This window comes from Megascapheus bottae, chromosome 2, assembly GCF_031878675.1.
Source record: "Megascapheus bottae isolate mThoBot1 chromosome 2, mThoBot2.hap1, whole genome shotgun sequence".
NCBI lineage: Eukaryota > Metazoa > Chordata > Mammalia > Rodentia > Geomyidae > Megascapheus > Megascapheus bottae.
In genome coordinates this window covers 93,716,761-93,733,075 of record NC_143510.1, presented here as the reverse complement: position 1 = coordinate 93,733,075, position 16,315 = coordinate 93,716,761, and the positions used below count along the sequence as shown (strand labels likewise).

Sequence of the window (16,315 nt, the reverse complement as noted above, 5' to 3'; positions counted from 1 at the left end):
GCTTTTCTAGGCCCATTGAGCAAGCTGAAGTGCCAGTTCTGGCCCGAGCAGCTTTGCTCTGCCCGTGGGGCACTGAGATGAAGATGCCGCCCAGGCCAGGCCCCTCTCCAGTTCTCTAGGACGGAGCCCCCTGGGAAGCACTGCAGAGGAGAGCGCAGCTCAGCAGCTAATTCCTGCTCCAGCCTGGCCCATTGAGTGCTGTGTGGCTTCTGCCCTCATGGAACCTCTCTGACCACCTTTCTGCAGCTCTGTGAGAAAGTGGCCGGCTCCAGCCCCTGTGCTTTGGTCAGGAGGGGGTTGGGACAACTGGTTGACCCAAAGAGGCTTAGTGCCAGGGCCCCCAACAACCGGCATTATAACCCCAGCCCTCAGCAGGGGCTCAGCTCTGCCTGCTCACTGGCATTACTTTAATTCTCAGTAATTCCCTTGTCCTGCTCTGGGGCTCCGATGACAAGAGGAGCTGTGAAAGCCGCACCTCCTGGGGGCATGGCACCATGCACTGGCCACCAGGAATGGCTTTGCAGCCCTCCACCCAAGGCCACTTAGGCCACAGAGGCCTGGAGTGGGGTAGGTGGCGCTCACTCCCCCTGGACAGAGCCTGTCTCCCCACTGCAGCTTACAGGTGAGAAAACAGGGAACAGGAGGTGAGCCAACCTATCCAGGGCACCAGCTGGCACAGGGCAAAAGCCAGGTTTAGGTGCCACTGAAGCAGTGTTGTTGTCTCAGTTTGTCCCCTGTGATGCTGTTTCTGCCATGTGGCAATCCCATGGGCTTGCCATGACCGCCTGGTGAGAGCAGAGCCTGATGCTTTCTCCTCAAGGGTCCTTCTCAGTGACAGTGCACAGATGGGGAAACTGAGGCTGGGGAAAGCAGCACAATCCTCAGGCCTGGTCTCCTTTTGTAGCACTGAGAAGCCACTTAAGTTCCCCAGCCCTCCTGGCTCCCTTTCGCCCCCTGGTGGCACCCCCTTCCGTGAACCTGGCACCGCCTGAGGGATGCACTTGGGGTGGCACCTCTGCAGGTCTGAGGGCCACAGGACCAGCAGGCCCCGGGGCTGCGCTGAGTTTGGCCTTATGCCCAGGGCTCTGCCCATTGTTGGAGCCGGCATCCCCACGCAGGGGCTGTGGGGGGCCACACCAGAGTCCGTGGGCTGAGGATGTGGCAGTGGGGTTTGTTTGACGTCCATGGAAGCCAGTCCTGATGTGGGATGGGGTTTCCTGGCTGGCTGGTACCAGTGGGAGCCAGCCACAGCTCCTCCGTGGCAGCTGCCCCTCCGTGGAGCCCCAGTGCTTCTGGGCCTATCGGACACCCTCCTACTTCACAGAGCCACTAACACAGGAACTCCAGGCACCTGCCTGGCCTCCCGGAAGGCCTTGGAGACACCGCCACTGCTGTGGCCAAGGAAGTGGGGAGCAGGCACCAGGCCTGGGGGCCTTAGAGAGCACAGTCTGGCTCGGGTAGCCCGCGCTGTGGGGCAGGTGGCCGGGGCGCATTCCTGGACCCTGGTGTCTGGATGTCCACATTTGGGTCCACAATCTCAGGGGCAGCAGAGTTTGGTGTGCTGGCTTGTGGTCAGCTCGCCATCAGTTATGCCATGTGGTAACAGTCCTGACCACCACCAGCCTCGCTGACCACTTGACAGTCCTGCTTCCAGCTGACCACACTGGGGGCCTGGGCAGGGCGAAGATGCATGGCCACAGGGGAACAGACACACCTAGCTGTGGGCAGCTGGCCTGCAGATAGCCGCACAGGCTGGCTACAGCCCAGAGCCTCATCTCGTGCCGGACAGGGCTGAGGGCAGGGGTCCAGCCACTGGCCAGCACAGCTCCCCTCTGCAGCCTGCCGGCCTCCTGGCTGTCCCCCTCCCCTGTCCACTCGGGGTCTGGGTCTTGGAGCCCCTGCCTCTTGGAGGAGGCTCGGTGAGACTGCAGACCGTCTCCCCCACTGCTGATTAAATGGCAGCGATTTGACATGGCAGGTGATCTTTGCGAGGAGCCTGGCTTTAAATTTAGCTTCCTCCCCAGCCAGCCCTTTGAAAAGGCTGAGCTCCACCGGGAGAGCATGAGTCACCGCGCTGGGCCAGCGCCCGCCCCGGTGAGCCGAGGCCGGGCTTTGCGTTTGCGGGGGAGCAGGCCTCCAAAGGCAGGGAAAGTAGTAAATAAGAGCGGAAGATGAGAGCTGGAGAGGAGCGCCCGCTGTTGTCTGCACAGCAGCAGGTGCTGGCTTCAAAACGGGGTGGGGGCAGCTCCAGGGTGGCTACTTCCCTGTTCCCACCCTAGCCCTGGGCGGAAGAGGACAGGAAGGGACACTCAGACAGACAGAGGGGACCAGGATGGGTCCTCACCCCAACTGCAGCCCAGCCCAGAGGCTGAGAAACACTCCTCATTCTAGAGACATCCAACCAGATCCCATCAGACCAGATGCTGCCCAGCTCGCCCAAAGACTGTGGCTGACCCCTTAGGTGACAAGAAAGGACAAAGCTGGGCAGGTGGGACTTAGTTAAGGATGCCATCAGCCATCTGGTGGCTCTTAGTGCCACCGTGTGGCCCCCACGAGGAGGCTGAGGGCTTCACAAAAGCCAGTTTAAAGCCACTGGCTGTGAAGATGGACCAAAGCTATCTGGCTACCACCCCAGATGCCACTGTCCCTGAGCTGGACAGGACAGGAAAGACCCTGGGCCTGGAGCCGCTGAGGGTCCCAAACTCTGCACATGCCTAGATTATGGTCCAGAGAAGCTGAGTATTGATTTCTGGTCTCGATGTGTGTTGTGTTGCCAAGCTGGTTTGTTGTCACTGATGGCAGCCTCGGGACACAAAGCGACACTGCTAGCCAGGAGGGGCTGGGGGTGGGGATTCTAGCCTAAGTCCGCCAGTCCCACAGCCCTCTTCTCCTGTCCTGCTCCTCTTCTGAGTGGCAGCTGGGACACAGGTGGGACCAGGGGCCTACTAAGTGTCAGCCAGCTTGTCTGGGATTGCCCAGCGGGCCGCGGCCGGCCACCAGGTCTCTCTGGGCCACGGAGACTGTGCCAGGGTCCCCATGCTGAGGAAATGGGCAGTTTTGTCCCAGATGGGGTCACCTGCGTGGAGAGAGGGACAGAGCAGGGCCCAACACAGGAGGGGCCCACAGAGGGGTGAGGGGCCAAGTGTGGCTGGGGCAGTTGGGGGCAGCTGAGGGCAGCTGAGGAGTGGGCCACGGCAGGGACAGCCATGGCATGTAGAGGTGGACATGGCGCTGTTACCACAGCACCTGGCAGCGGTAACTCTAACCCCCAGCGGTGGCGCCACAGTGAGCCCGTGAGTGGTGGGGGCAGAGCAGATGGAGGGGTGCGGGCATGGAGATCTGGGGCTAACCCAGCTTCTGGCACACCCACACTCGGCTACCACATGTGGAGAACAGGCAGACCCGCCACACCCGGGGCTCTGCACCCACACACTGGCAGAGGGAGAGGCCACTCCCCACCCACTCCCCACACCAAACACCACACACCCCACCCACACCAGCCAATCACACACACAGCCACACATACACACTCACGGGTTCCACATACCTGTGGCACACACAACACACGCACAGACAACACACAGTCTACACCCCCCCAGCTCCCACGCCCCACCCCTCCTGTGCTCCGCCCTATGGCTCCCACCCCCACCAGGGCCTCCTGCTACAGCTTCCCCCAAACACAGCCTGAGAATTCCAGCCCCAGCCTGGCTGCGTCACTTTCTCTGGTCCCTGGCGATGGAACAGGGGTGTTCCCTGAGCATCATGTCACCCCCATAGGAAAGAAACAAATGCTCAGCCAAGGTCTTGAGGCCAGTGGCCGACAACGAGCAGCCAGGCCCTGCACCCCAGCAAAGCCGCTCTGGGCTCCCTCTGCCCCTGAGTGGGAGGAGGAGGACTCCCGGCACTACAAGTCCCCTCTCCAAACATGAAGGACACCCGAGGACACATAAAGGTGGGAGCCTGGCTCCCTCCCAGCTTCTGCCCCTGGCCAGCTGTGTGACTCAAAGGTGCCGGACCCCAGAGCACATCTGTACAAGGAGCCCACACCAGGCCCGCCTGCCCACCTGCCCTCTGCCCTGGTGAGAAGAGGTAAAGGCCCAGCCCAGCATTGCTGGTTCAGCCACATCAGACCCAGAAGGGAGGGATGAGGGCTCAAGCCCCTTCCCCACCCCCAGTCACCTGGTGGCCACATCTTTCCCATGCCCTCTTCCTCTTCCTAGGAGGGCAGCCACGTCTCCCCAAGACCCGGGTGCACCAGGCAGGGACCCAGGAAATGGGGAAACTGAGGCTCAGAGATCTCAAGCACCCTTGTCCTGAGGGTGAAGGGTGAACTGTGATTCAGACAGAAAGTGGGGAGTCTCTGCACCGCGGGGGTGCAGAGCAAAGCCAGCTGCCCAGAGTCGAAGAAAAGTGCCTCCCTGCCCACCTTCTAGCTCAGGGGAGCTCTGGGGAGTGTGACAGCCAGGGGAGGGGCGCTGCCAGGGCCACACCAGACCCAAAGAGAAGGTGAGAGAGGGAGAAGAGGAGGAACAAGGAAGGGAAGGAGGGAGGAAGGGAGAGAGAAGAGTGGAGGGAGGGAAAGAGGGGGAGGGCAGGGGAGGAGAGATGGGGAGGAAAAGGAGGGAGGGGGAGCCGGTGGACAAAAGAAAGTGAAGAGAAAGAAGGAAGAATGGACAGAGGGTGCCCGGAGAGCCTGGGGACGCCTTGGAAGGGGAGATCTGGAGGAAGAAGAGGGGAGATGGGAGTGGGGACAGCAACCCCGGCCACTCAGATTGGGATGGGGGGCGGTGATGGGGGATGGAGCTGTGACCCCGGGATAGAGCCGTGACCCCGGGATGGGGCCGTGACCCCGGGGATGGGACAGTGACCCCAGGGATGGGGCGGTGACCCTGGGGATGGAGTTGTGACCCCGGGATGGGGCCATGATCCTGGGGATGGGACGGTGACTTTGTGGATGGGGTGGTGACCCCGGGGATGGAGTTGTGACCCCAGAGATGGAGTCATGACCACGGGGATGGGGCAGTGACCCCGAGGATGGGGCTGTGACCCCGGGGATGGAGTCGTGACCGTGGGGATGGGGCTGTGACCCCGGGGATGGGGCAGTGACCCAGGGAGGGGCGGCGATCCCGGGGATGGGGCCGCGACCCCGGGGATGGAGTCGTGACCGTGGGGATGGGGCGGTGACCCCGGGGATGGGGCGGTGACCCGGGGATGGGGCGGTGACCCCGGGGATGGAGTCGTGACCGTGGGGATGGGGCGGTGACCCCGGGGATGGGGCGGTGACCCGGGGATGGGGCGGTGACCCCGGGGATGGGGCCGCGACCCCAGGGATGGGGGGCCATGGGGGGGCGGCGCGGGGCGGCGGCTCGGGCGGGCGCAGAGCGCGGCGGCGGCGGCTCGGGCAGGACGCGCGGCGCTCGGCGAGGGGGCAGCAGAGGGCGCGGGGCGCGCGGGCGGGCGCGAAGTGAGGCGGCGGCGGCGGCGGCGGCTCGGGCGGGCGCGGGGCCGGCGGCAGCGGCGGCAGCGGCGGCAGCGCGGCGGCGGCGGCGGCGGCTCGGGCGGGCGCGGGGCTCGGAGCGGGCGGCGGGGCGGCGGAGCCTCGGCGCGGGGCGCGCGGCGGGACCCCCAGCCCGAGCGCCCCGCGCGTCCGGACGCCGCGCCCCGCGCCCCGGCCCCGATCGCCGGAGCCCCTCGGCCCCGGAGCCGGGACAACTGTTGCGGCGGCGGCGGGGGCTCCGCGGCGTGGGCGCCCCGCCCCCCGGCAGGCGTCTCCCGCGGGCGCCGGCTCCGGGCCGCCGAGCGAGGAGCGGCCGGCGCGGGCACGAGGTGAGCGGCGCCGGGGACCCCGGGGAGGCCGGGGGCGGCGGGGGGGGGGGTCGGGCGCCGGCGGGGGCGGGGTCCCGCGCCCGGGCTGGGGGCGGGGGGGGACGCGCGTTAGGGGCCGCGGGGCGCGGCGCTCGGGAAGGGGTCGGGGTCGCCGGGGAGCCGGGCGCGCGGAAGCCGGCAGCTGGGCCCCGGAGGGGAAGGGCCGCGTCCGGGAGGGGCGGCCGGGGCGCTGGGCGCCGGGTCCGCGGTCGGCGTCCGAGGCGGAGCCCGGCGCCGGCGGACCGAGTCCGGGAGCGCGGCGAGCCGGGCCGGCGCGCGCGGGGCCGGGGCTGAGGAGCCTCGCGGGCCGGGCGGTCGCGGGGTCCCGGCGGGGGCGAGGCGGGTGGGCAGCGCCCGCTCGCGCCCCCCGGCCGGGCCGCGCGGACCCCGACCCGGCGCCCGGGACTGGTGGCCCCGCCGCGGCCCCGGAAGCTCGGGCACGCCCGCGGTTGCCATAGCAACGAGACCCCAAGCGTCTCCGGGCTATAGTTATTCTAATTATTATCGTCATTATTAGAATTAGGGTTCGTTACTCCGCAGAGGGGAAAAACAAGAAAGGAAAAATAAAAAGCCAGCGCGTCGTGGCGCGTCCGGGGCTCTCTCCGGGGAGTGGACACGGGCCGGGCGCGCCAGGCCTGGCCCGTGCCCGGGTCGCCGGGGCCGGGGTCTCCGGCTGACGGCCCGGCCCGACCCCGGCCCGGCCCACCGGCTTACATAACCTGCCGAGAGTTCGTGCGCGTCGGCGTGGCCGCCCCTCCCCGGGGCTCCGGCCCGGGTCTGATGGGCAGTGCAGAAAGTGCCCTGCCTGGACACCGCTCTTCTCCCTGCTGTGTGACCTTGAGCAGGGCGAGCGCCCCCTCTGAGCCCTGCGTCCCCGCTGCCCAGGTGGAATGGAAGCCGTCCCCAGGGCTGAGAAGGTGCCTGGCGCTGCCCGGGGCGCGTGTCCGGTGAGGGGTGGGGAGGAAGGCTGGGTGACCCCCAGCCCTCCGCTCAGCCTTCCACCAGCCTCTCCTGCACCTCTCTCAGCTTGTCTGTAAAGTGAGGGCCGGGTCCTGGTGTTGTTCAGTTAGGTTGTCCTGTGAGTTACATTGTCCTGACATTGTCCTGGGAGTCCCCCTCCCGGCTGATGGAGACCTGGTGAGTGGCTCCCGTGCAGGGCGCAAACCCAGCATTTCCACCCTCTATGCCCACCCCTGTTCCCTCCAGGCTGGGGTGATGGGCCGGGTGCAGTGGGACTTTTGAGCTGGCCCTCACTGGGCAGGGGCCGGCCGGGCTGGCTGGGAGCGGTGTGGCATCAAGTCTACATGGGCAGCCCAGGGCTCAGGGCTCAGAGCCTCAGGGCTCTGGTGCCAGCCCAGGGTACTCCCATCTCTGCTGGTCCTAACTGGCCAGAGCCCGGGCCCCTCCTTGCTTGCCCGGATGACAGCCCTCTCTTCAGGACCCTTCCTCCACAGAGGGCTGCTGAAGGTGGGATGTGGGACAAGAGGCTCCAGAAAGTTCTGCAGCCAGGTAGCTCCCCCCCCCACCCCCATTTTCTCTAGTGTCTTGGTCTCACTGAGCTCGCTTGGCCAGGTAAGGATAGTGGGGTGTGTGAGTGTGTGTGAGTGTGAGTGTGTGTGTGTGTGTGTGTCTGTATGTGTGTGTGTCCTCATATCTGGAGCTTATGGAGGCAGCAATACTGACCAGCAGGGAAGGGGAGGGGGCAGTGCCGCTGGAACATTCCAGAGAGGGGGAAGGATGCCTGGAGGGAGGGACAGCAGCAGGGCCCCTCCTGGTCACCTGTCACTCATCCATCCAGATCCTGAGCTGCTCTTTTCCCAAACTCTGGGCCCCTGAGCTGTTCAAGGGCCCAGCTCTGCTCCCGGCAGTTTCTGGGTGGTTGAGTCTGAGGCAGGTGGGGGAAGCAGCAGGCCCCTGTGAGGAGGGATGGGGGTTGGGGTTGGGAAGGACTGGGGAGCCATTCAGAAAGGAAAAGGAGAAGATGGCCAGGCAGAAACCTTCGGGGAGCAGAGCTGGGGTGTGGAGGGCTTTGGGCGCGCGCGGAGGCAGGGCTCCAGGTAGGACTGGCTCTGGGCAGAACCCATGCCTGAGGTGTCTGGAAGTGGTGGGTGATCTGGTGTCTGCCATCCCAGGACAGTTAGCCCTGCTGGGGTCAGGAATGGCACCCATGCCATGGCCCTGGGTTCTGAGGTGGAGGTGGAGATGGGCCCAGGCCTGCCTGCGTCTGCTGTCTACCTGCAGCAAATAACTTTGCTGACTGGGGCTCCCGGCTGCGCCCCCACTGCAGCCTCAGCAGTAAAGGCCCCAGGTGGGACCCAGCTGTGCAGACTCCCCCAGAGCCCAGCCTCCGCCCTGCTGTTACCCCTGCTTCTGCCAGACAGATGAAAGCAGACTTACAGAGGCAGATAAGACAAACCCCAGCTAGGACCCTCAGTCTAAGCACTGCACCACAGGGCCTAGAGGTGGCCTGGGCCCATGCCTTGGGGAGGGGCGGCCTTGTTCTCTTCTGTCGACTCAGGGCCATTTCCTGGGGCTCCTTACCTCCGTTAAGTCTGCCGAGGGGGTTCCAGTCCCACCTGCCCCCAACTCATGCAGAGTCAGACACAGTCAGTGCCTTCCCAGGTCACTCAGTCCCCCTCCAAACTGCAACGCCTTGTTTCCCAGCCATTTGGAAAGGGGTGTCTGTAGGTGAGGAGGGAAACCTGCCTGCCTGCCTGGCCTTCTGGGGACATGCAGTTGTCACCCGCCCTCCCCGGTCAGGAGGGAGCCATCCTTCTCCTCCTTCCTCTTCCTTGCCCTTCTCTCCTTCTGGAGCCTCCTCATGTGGCCTCCTCTGTGGAACGGATCCCTAGAAGGACCCAAGCCCCTGGGGCTTTCCTGAGGCAGCAGATGAGCCGGCTCAGCCATGTTTGATGTTAGACAGGACAGATGGGGATCTTGAGTGTCCCAGCTCCTCTTCCCCGCCCTGTGCGCCCCTTGCCCCCCCCCCCCCCTGCTTCTGGAAGTCTCTTCTTTTTTCTGCCCATTGTAAGGCTTGAATTCAGGGTCTGGGCTGCCTGAGCTCTTCAGCTCAAGCCTGGTGCTCTACCACTTTGAGCCACAGTTCCACTCGCGTTTTCTGGTGGTTAACTGGAAATAAGCGTCTCATGGACTTTTCTGCCTGAGCTGGCTTCGAACAGCAATCCTCAGATCTCAGCCCCTGAGTAGCTAGGATAATAGGTGTGAGCCGCCACGCCTGGCTCTTCTTTCTTTATTTACACTTGAGCTAATGGAGTTCTTCAAGGCTGGGTTCCCCTTACTCAGGGCTGTCCCCGGTCCTGAACGCGAGTGACACAGAGCCTGTAGCAGGGACAGAGAGGCACAGCAGTGTCCTCAGAGTGGGGCCTCCTCTCCCCAGCTTGTGTTTCAGGGTGAGCAGTCAGAGTGGGGTCACCGAGGCCCAGAGTGGGCTGGGAAAGTGTCAAGGTCACAGAGTGAATCGGATGCCCTTGAGGGCTAAGGTTGTTCAACCAGATGTGGTAGGCTTGGCCCAGAAGCTGGGAACGGGGTGGGCAGGGGATGGGCATGCTTCCTGGGTGAGGGAGACCCCAGTTCTCCAAGAGTTCCTTTCAAAAGGAGCTGAGTGTGTGCGGAATCCCTCACACCACCCGGCATCCCCCGGGGAAAAGCCATGAAATGCAAATATCTCGCCCCATATTTGCAGACCAGAATGAATGGAGCTCCTCCTTGGCGGTCCTCCCAGCCTGCTCTCCCTCCTCCCCTCTATCCTCCCAGCTCACTGTCCCCATGCCCATCCTGCCAGCCTGCTCTCCCTCCTCCCCTCCATCCTCCCAGCCTGCTCTCCCCCTCCTCACGGGACCCCCCTCCACTGCCACCCATCTGTGCTCCACAGACGCGTGCATACTGTCTTTAAGAAATTAAAAAAAATAACGTATGAGCTACCCAAACGACACCCAGTTAACACTGAATTAAGTTCGGCAAGTCTTTATCAGAGCCTTGGGAGGGAAAAAATATATTTATTTACTTTTGTTCACACTTCCTTGGAAATGAGACAAATCATGATCTTTGAAAACCTAGCTACATAATCTGATTATGCCTGCCTGGGAGATTCAGAGAAAAGCCCAGGGAGGGGGCTGGGGAGGGGGAGGAAGGGGAGGGTGGGGGAGGGAGGGCGCTGGCTCCGTTCAGCTGAGATTTGCGTTGGGAAATCTCAGAGCTGGGAAAGTTTTGTCTCCTGTGCCAGATTCTGGATCTCCTCATTGCAGGAGGAGCTCAAAATAAAGTGCCATTTTCTTAGATATTGGTGCATATTAAAAATAAAGGCAAACGCCTGCCTTAACCCTGCAGGAAAGCTTCCTGCTTTGTGTTCCTGAGCTGACCTGGCCAGGGAAGGGAGGGTCAGGGGCTTTATTTCCTCTTCTGTTCCTTTCCTTTGTTGGAGAGAAATTGAATTGGCAGCTAGATTTAGAACCATGGAAGTGCTGTTAGCTTCCACAGTCCCCGGTTCCCTGGATCAGAGCTGTCTAGGGCTGACCTGGTCAGCTTCTTTGTGGGTGGAGCATGGGGGAGAACAAAGAAAAGATGGATCTGGGAGGGGCTCCTGCAGAGGGCACTTTAGCTTGGGTATTGCAGGGTGTGGAGGAGTGCATGCTAGCAGGAAGAGGAAAAGGACCTTCTTGAGCAGGGTTTGCAGTCTTGGTGTGGCCTCTTGTGAGCCAGCTCCTTAGTTACCACCGGGCCTGACTCAGCAGTTGCCAAGTCTGGCCTCTGTGTGGGTAGCAAGGCAAAGGTCATGAGTGGGTCATTCTACAGACAGACCCTGGTGCTGGCTTGAAAGCCCTCCCTCTGTGAGCCTCATTCCTGGGCTGGACCTGGACCCGGGAGGTCACGCCCCACTCTCACCAGTGTCTGGCTCTAGCCCTCCATCGCTGCATCCAGAGCATAGAGTCATGGATCTCTGTGTGTGTGCGGAAGGCCTGGCATCCTCCAGGAGCCCGGCCGTCAGTCCTGCGAGCCAGGCTCGGAGCGGGCCTTCTCGGCTTGGCAGCCACCTGGCACGTGGCGTAGCTTGTTGGTTTCTAGGAGTGGGTCGGGAATAACTGCCCGGAATCGCATCCCAGGGATCGCAGGCCCTCTGGGGAAGAAGCAGGCCGCTGAGCTGGGGCCCATTGCCAGGGCAACGGGCCCAAGGCCCAGGGAGGCGTGAGGAAGAGCTGCTGCCCTGGGCGCAGACGGGAAGCTGGGTGGCCAGGCTCTGCCGGCCACGCCCCTCTTCTGGCTGCTCTTTGGGCCTTGGACCCAGCTTCCTCACCTATTCTGTAAGAGCCAGGTGTATTGGCAGAGTGCTCTTGGGCACGGGTGTCCGTGGTCCTGTGTGCTGTGTAGACAGCCGCCTTCCACAGACAGCCAGGCCAGAAGCAGCTCCCACCACCACGACAGAGGGACCATCTCAACCTGCTCATTGGGTGAACACGAGCAAAACCTGGCGGGGGTCCCGGTGCCTTGCTGGCACCCAGGCAACTCGGAGTCGGCTCGGTCGGGGGGGGGGGGGGGAGAGGGGGGAGCCCAGAGCCCGGGCGTCAGTCCAGCTCCACGTCTTACGCACAGCCAGCATGGGACTGTGTTTAACTCCAGCAATCACCGGTGTCTTCCTTTGCAAAATGGGGTGGGTGAGGAGGAACAAATAAGACAATAACTTGCACGGAGGGCAAGAGGGTTGTGTGGTGGGGAAGTGGCTGCTGAGTCCAGGGAGGACCAGATATGGCTCTAGCCTGGTGGGGGACGGCCTGACCCCTCAGCATTGGCATCCCAACAGGCTGGGAGACACCTCCACATCAGGGGGCTGGTGAACGCATCAGATGAAGAGCACAGGTTTGGAGAGTCTGGCACACAGTAGGTGCTCAGCAAATGCTTCAGCCATTGGAACACTGCAGGAGACCAGCACAGAGCAGGACTGGTACTCCTCAATCCTCTGCCGAGTGGAAAAAAAACCTTGATTCTGTCCAATACTGCTCTCATCCCCAGCCCAGGCTGGCCTTTGATGAAGGGAAGGAGGGAGGGAGGGAGGGAAGGAGGGAGGGAAGGAGGCCATGAGGCCGTGAATGAGTGAATGACTGAGGGACTGGATCACACACCACTCGGGACAGGGCAGAAGATTGCTAGGCTGTGGGGATTGAGGCGCCCCACATCACAGCTGCACGTCCAGTGGAGGGACCGTGGCTGAGCCCAGGGCCCAGGCTCCTTGCTGTCCTGATAGTTCCTCTTGGGAGCTGAACTGGGGCTCTGTCCTGTCCCTCTGGGCTCAGGGAGGCCCAGGACAGCACCAGCCTTCCTCTGCCCTCTGAGGAGGAGGCTGCCGGCGGCCTGGTCAGTTCTGCCCACGGCTGGGCATCTTGCCATGTGTAAAGGTACTGGGCGCTGGGAAGTGCATTTGGATGCAGCGCTGCAGGGTAGTGATGTGGAGAGGTGCTGGCATTCCAGCCAAACACTTGAGCCTGCGCTGTGCCCTGACCCCCGTCTGCTCAGGACACCCGTGTCTGAAGCCGGAGTGCACAGGGGGCAGCGAGGCTCGGGCCGGGAAGCAGGCCTTAGGATGGGGAGCTCTGTTGCAGCCCCTGAGAGACCCTGAGAGCCCTCGCCCCCACCACAGCCTGTCCTGGCCGCTTTGTAGCCCCGCCCTCCCAGGCAGGGCCAGGGCCCATCCAGCCTGTATAGGGCCCATGGCAGCCTGGGGCACCGTGAGCAGAGGCACCGTGAGGGCTCGGTGGCTCCTGTCCCCCCGGGGGGCCTAGGCATCAGGGTGTCCTGTGCTGCTGCTCCTGTGTCTGGCCCCTGTGGCTCTGCGTGGCAGCCTTTCCTCCCTGCCTGGAGGCAGGGGGCCCTGTTCCTTCCTCTGGCTGGGGAGTGGATCTACAGGTCCTTGTGGGTTGCTTCTAGTGGGGTTATGGGAGGACTTCGCCCAGGTGGGTACCCTCCCCATTTCTTCTTACCTGAATACCTGGGGAATCAGGGGGGGCAGGCTATTGGAGCTGGTTAGGAACTGTGCGCTGGTGGTTCCCCAGTTTGTCTGGGGGGCATGGGCCAAGGGTAGGGGTCCTCTTCCACCTGTGGGCTCCTCCGGGGACAGGCAGCACAGCCAGGGCCTTGTCTGGCCTCTGTCACAGTCCCATTGGCACAGGGCCAGCTTGCTCAGGACGGGCTCAGGGTCTCTGGGCAGGCATGGACAGTCACTTGCTCAGTCCATCCTGAGACTGGTTCCAAGGCAATGCATGGATGCTTGGGCCACTGAGCCCAGGGAGGCATTCCTGGAGGAGGCACAGCCTGCATTAAACATGTGAATGAGGAGGAGGGGCTAGAGGGGTGAAGCAGAAAAGGAACCTAGGCTGCCCAGGCCCACCATGGCCCTCAGGGCAGCGACCCCATAGCAATATGTGGCCAGAAGGCCACCATTCCTGGGGCAGACCTTGCTAATCAATCCAGCTGACTGGGAGTTGGTGCCCAGTCCTCAGACAGACATTGTTAATCAACCCATCCTAGTGGGAGGTGGTACCTGCAGTCAGGTTCCCCTGCTGGCTCCTGACGAGTCCCCTGCCTGGGGGACGAGGATGGCCCTGCTCCTTTTTCACAGTCGTTCATGTTGTTGAGGAAGCTGCTCAGAATGGAAATGGGCAGACTAGTCCAGTTCCACAGAGCCCAGAGCGCGGTGCCTCCTGGGAAAGCACAGTCAACCCCCACTGGACAGGAGGGCAGGGAGGCCCCTGGACCTGCAGCGCCCACCCAGGACCAGTCCCGCACCTGTCGCCTGCAGGCCCCACATGGGAACACGCCCCGAAGAGCTGTGGGCATCCCGGTGGGCCTGACCAAGGGCAGGGCCTGGCAGGACGGGGCGGGACCGGGGGAAAGTAGGAAACTCTTTCCTGAATTCAAACAATTGGACAATCTGTTCTGGATCGATTTAGAAGCAGTGGACTGAAAAAAAAAATCAGCAAATACAGTGTGAAAGCTATTTTCTCTCCCTCCCGGCACGGTGGGGGAGAGGGCTGAGCTAGAGTTTATTTGCAGATTGTCCAAGGCCTCGCTGGGCCTCTGCCTTCCTCTGGAGCCCTTAGTACCAGGGCCCCCCAAGGGTGGGCAGGGCGGCAGCCCAGGCTCCAGCCTCAGGAGGCCAGCAGCTGAAAGGGCCTCCAATGAACGCAGCCATGAAATGCCATCTGCCCTCTGACGTGCGTCTGGAGGGTTCCCTCCTCTTCTTACCTGGCACCCCACAACAAGGAGGAGCTGTGTCTGCAAATAGTCCCGGGGTTGAGGAATGGGGCAGGCGCACAGTAAATACTTAGTCCAAGTTTCTTTCCCGAATGGAGGATGATGGGAGGAGAGAAACTGGCTTTAAAATGAGTGTGTGGCACCTGGAACCTGACCTGTCTCCCTTGACACCAGCCTTGTCCCTGGGGTCAGGAGACACTGGCACACGCAGGCCCTGAAGCTCCTGGGTCTGTCCAGGCTGGTGCCACTGCCCCGCTCCTGACTTCTCATCTGGTTGTTTGAAAAAGACATGCGCATCTGGGGAAAGGGGACAGGGCTCCCCGAAGCCAGCTCTTCACCATGGCAGCTCCTGCGGCCATGGAGCTGGGCCTGAGGGAACTGCCATGGCACCCCTGGAGGGCTGTGTCCCGGAAAGGCGGGGGCCTCCCAGCCAGGGGGCTGGCAGCCTCCTCCTCCTCCTGCTGCCTCCCCTAGGCCAGGGCAGGGTCCAGAAAGGACCCCAGCCTGGAAGGTGGAGGACAGGCCTGGCCAGGAGCCTGGCTGCACGTGGGTCTCACCTGGCCATGGGTGTCTCTGTACTGTTGTGTCACCGGAACTGGACGTGTGCATGCCACCCAGCCTGGGCGGCGCACAGTAGGTGTTCTGAGAACTGTGTTGTCCACTTTTTGTGTGGAGGTGGTGACCACACCCCATGGTCAGCTCAGGCTCTGCATCTGCTTCCAGTGTCAGCCCAAGACAGGGCGTCAGAGCCCAGAGGTCCCCCAGTCCATGGCAGGGGCCAGTGTCAGAGAGCCCTCCAGGGGTCCGTGCTCAGGGGCCCTCCAGCCCACAATAGTGGGGGGGTCAGTGCCCAGGAGATCCCAGCCCTTGGCTGGGCATCCAGCCCCTGCAACAGAGCCAGGTGGCTGGGCATCACGAGGAGGGGGCCCCATGGAGACTGGTTCTGTACGTCAGAGCTGTGACCCCAGAAGGTCCAGCGTCTCTTGGGCGTCGTGGCTGCCTCTGCTCCCACTCAGGGCACTGCCGCCTGGCCAGAGAGCAGGGAACCGAGGCCTTGGTCCGAGGGTGGTGGAGCTGTGGGCTGGCCAGCTTCCAGCTGATGGTGCTGCACTGTGGTTTCCAGGAATGAGGTCACTCGGGGGCTAGGTTAGCACCCTACTGCAGAGCTGGGTCCAGAAGGACTCAGCTGCATGTCCAGGGACACGGGGCCAGGACAGGCTGCCCTGTCTGTCCTCTGGGGCGGGGGCTCCGGCCTCCTTCGGGGACGCCACCCTGGCTGTCCCATTTCTCCTTGGTTTCTGCCGACCCAGCTCTTTCATAAATGCTTTTTGATGTTACCTCCCCAGTTCCCAGAAAGTTTGGAGTCTCCGCTCCTCCTAAGCAGGCTAATTAGACCTCTGGAATTCTGTTTACTCAGACATCAACCCAGGCTACAAGATTTTGCCATTTTCTCTCCATTAAAAGAGACCTTCCTTTTGTAAATGCAGGCTAGGTTGGAAGGGAGGCTTGTGCCTGTGGCTTTTCCCCCGGGGGACATGTGATAAGGCAGCCTTGACCAAGGTGGGCTGTGCCTGGCTGGGTGGGTGGTCTGCCACGTGGGGGGCTAATCCCCCCTGCCTCCTGATGAGCTGGGCCGCCTAGGGAGGGACTGGGCCACCTGGGGAGGGATCGGGCCAGCTGTATTTATCAGTGAGGCTGTGCTTCACTCTCGCTGGCGAGGCACCTCGCAGGAAAGGCCCCCAGGACCCTTAGTCTCTCCCCTTCCCAAGCTTGGATAGGGGCAGGTCAGACAAAGCCCCCTGCCACTCTGAGACAGGCCCCCCTTTCAGCATATGCTGTCCCTCGGGTCCTTCTCTTTTGCCCCACCCCAAACCTCTTCCCTCCCCTCCCCTCCCAAGGTCAGTGCCACTCACAACCTGGGGGAGGGAGGTGGACACTGGTGTGGGGTCCAGAGTGGGGGCCGTCCCGGAGTCCAGACCTGCAGATGGGAAGGGAAGGGAGAGGGTGCTGCCTGCACCCTGTCTGGCCCCCCTGAGAGCTAAGGGGGGCAGGCCAGAGCCCAGGAAGGTAAACAGCCATCTCAGAAGCCCCTGGCGAGCCTGTCCAGCCATGCCTCTGGATGGGAAGCCCAGTGAGTGCAGACGCTGCCTGGGTCAGCAGTAGACAGCTGGACCTCGTGAGAGGAGCC

At 62.8% G+C, this 16,315-nt stretch overlaps 1 protein-coding gene across 1 annotated transcript in view; it reads left to right on the top strand.

Moving 5' to 3' along the window:
- Window positions 1-5,753: 5,753 nt before the first annotated feature.
- The window catches only part of Shisal1 (shisa like 1), a 34,871-nt gene continuing 24,309 nt past the window's right edge, over window positions 5,754-16,315 (top strand). Inside the window, exon 1 of the mRNA XM_090358378.1 lies at window positions 5,754-5,826. The gene's annotated coding sequence lies outside the window, so the exon portion shown is untranslated. The remainder of the gene's footprint in view (window positions 5,827-16,315) is intronic.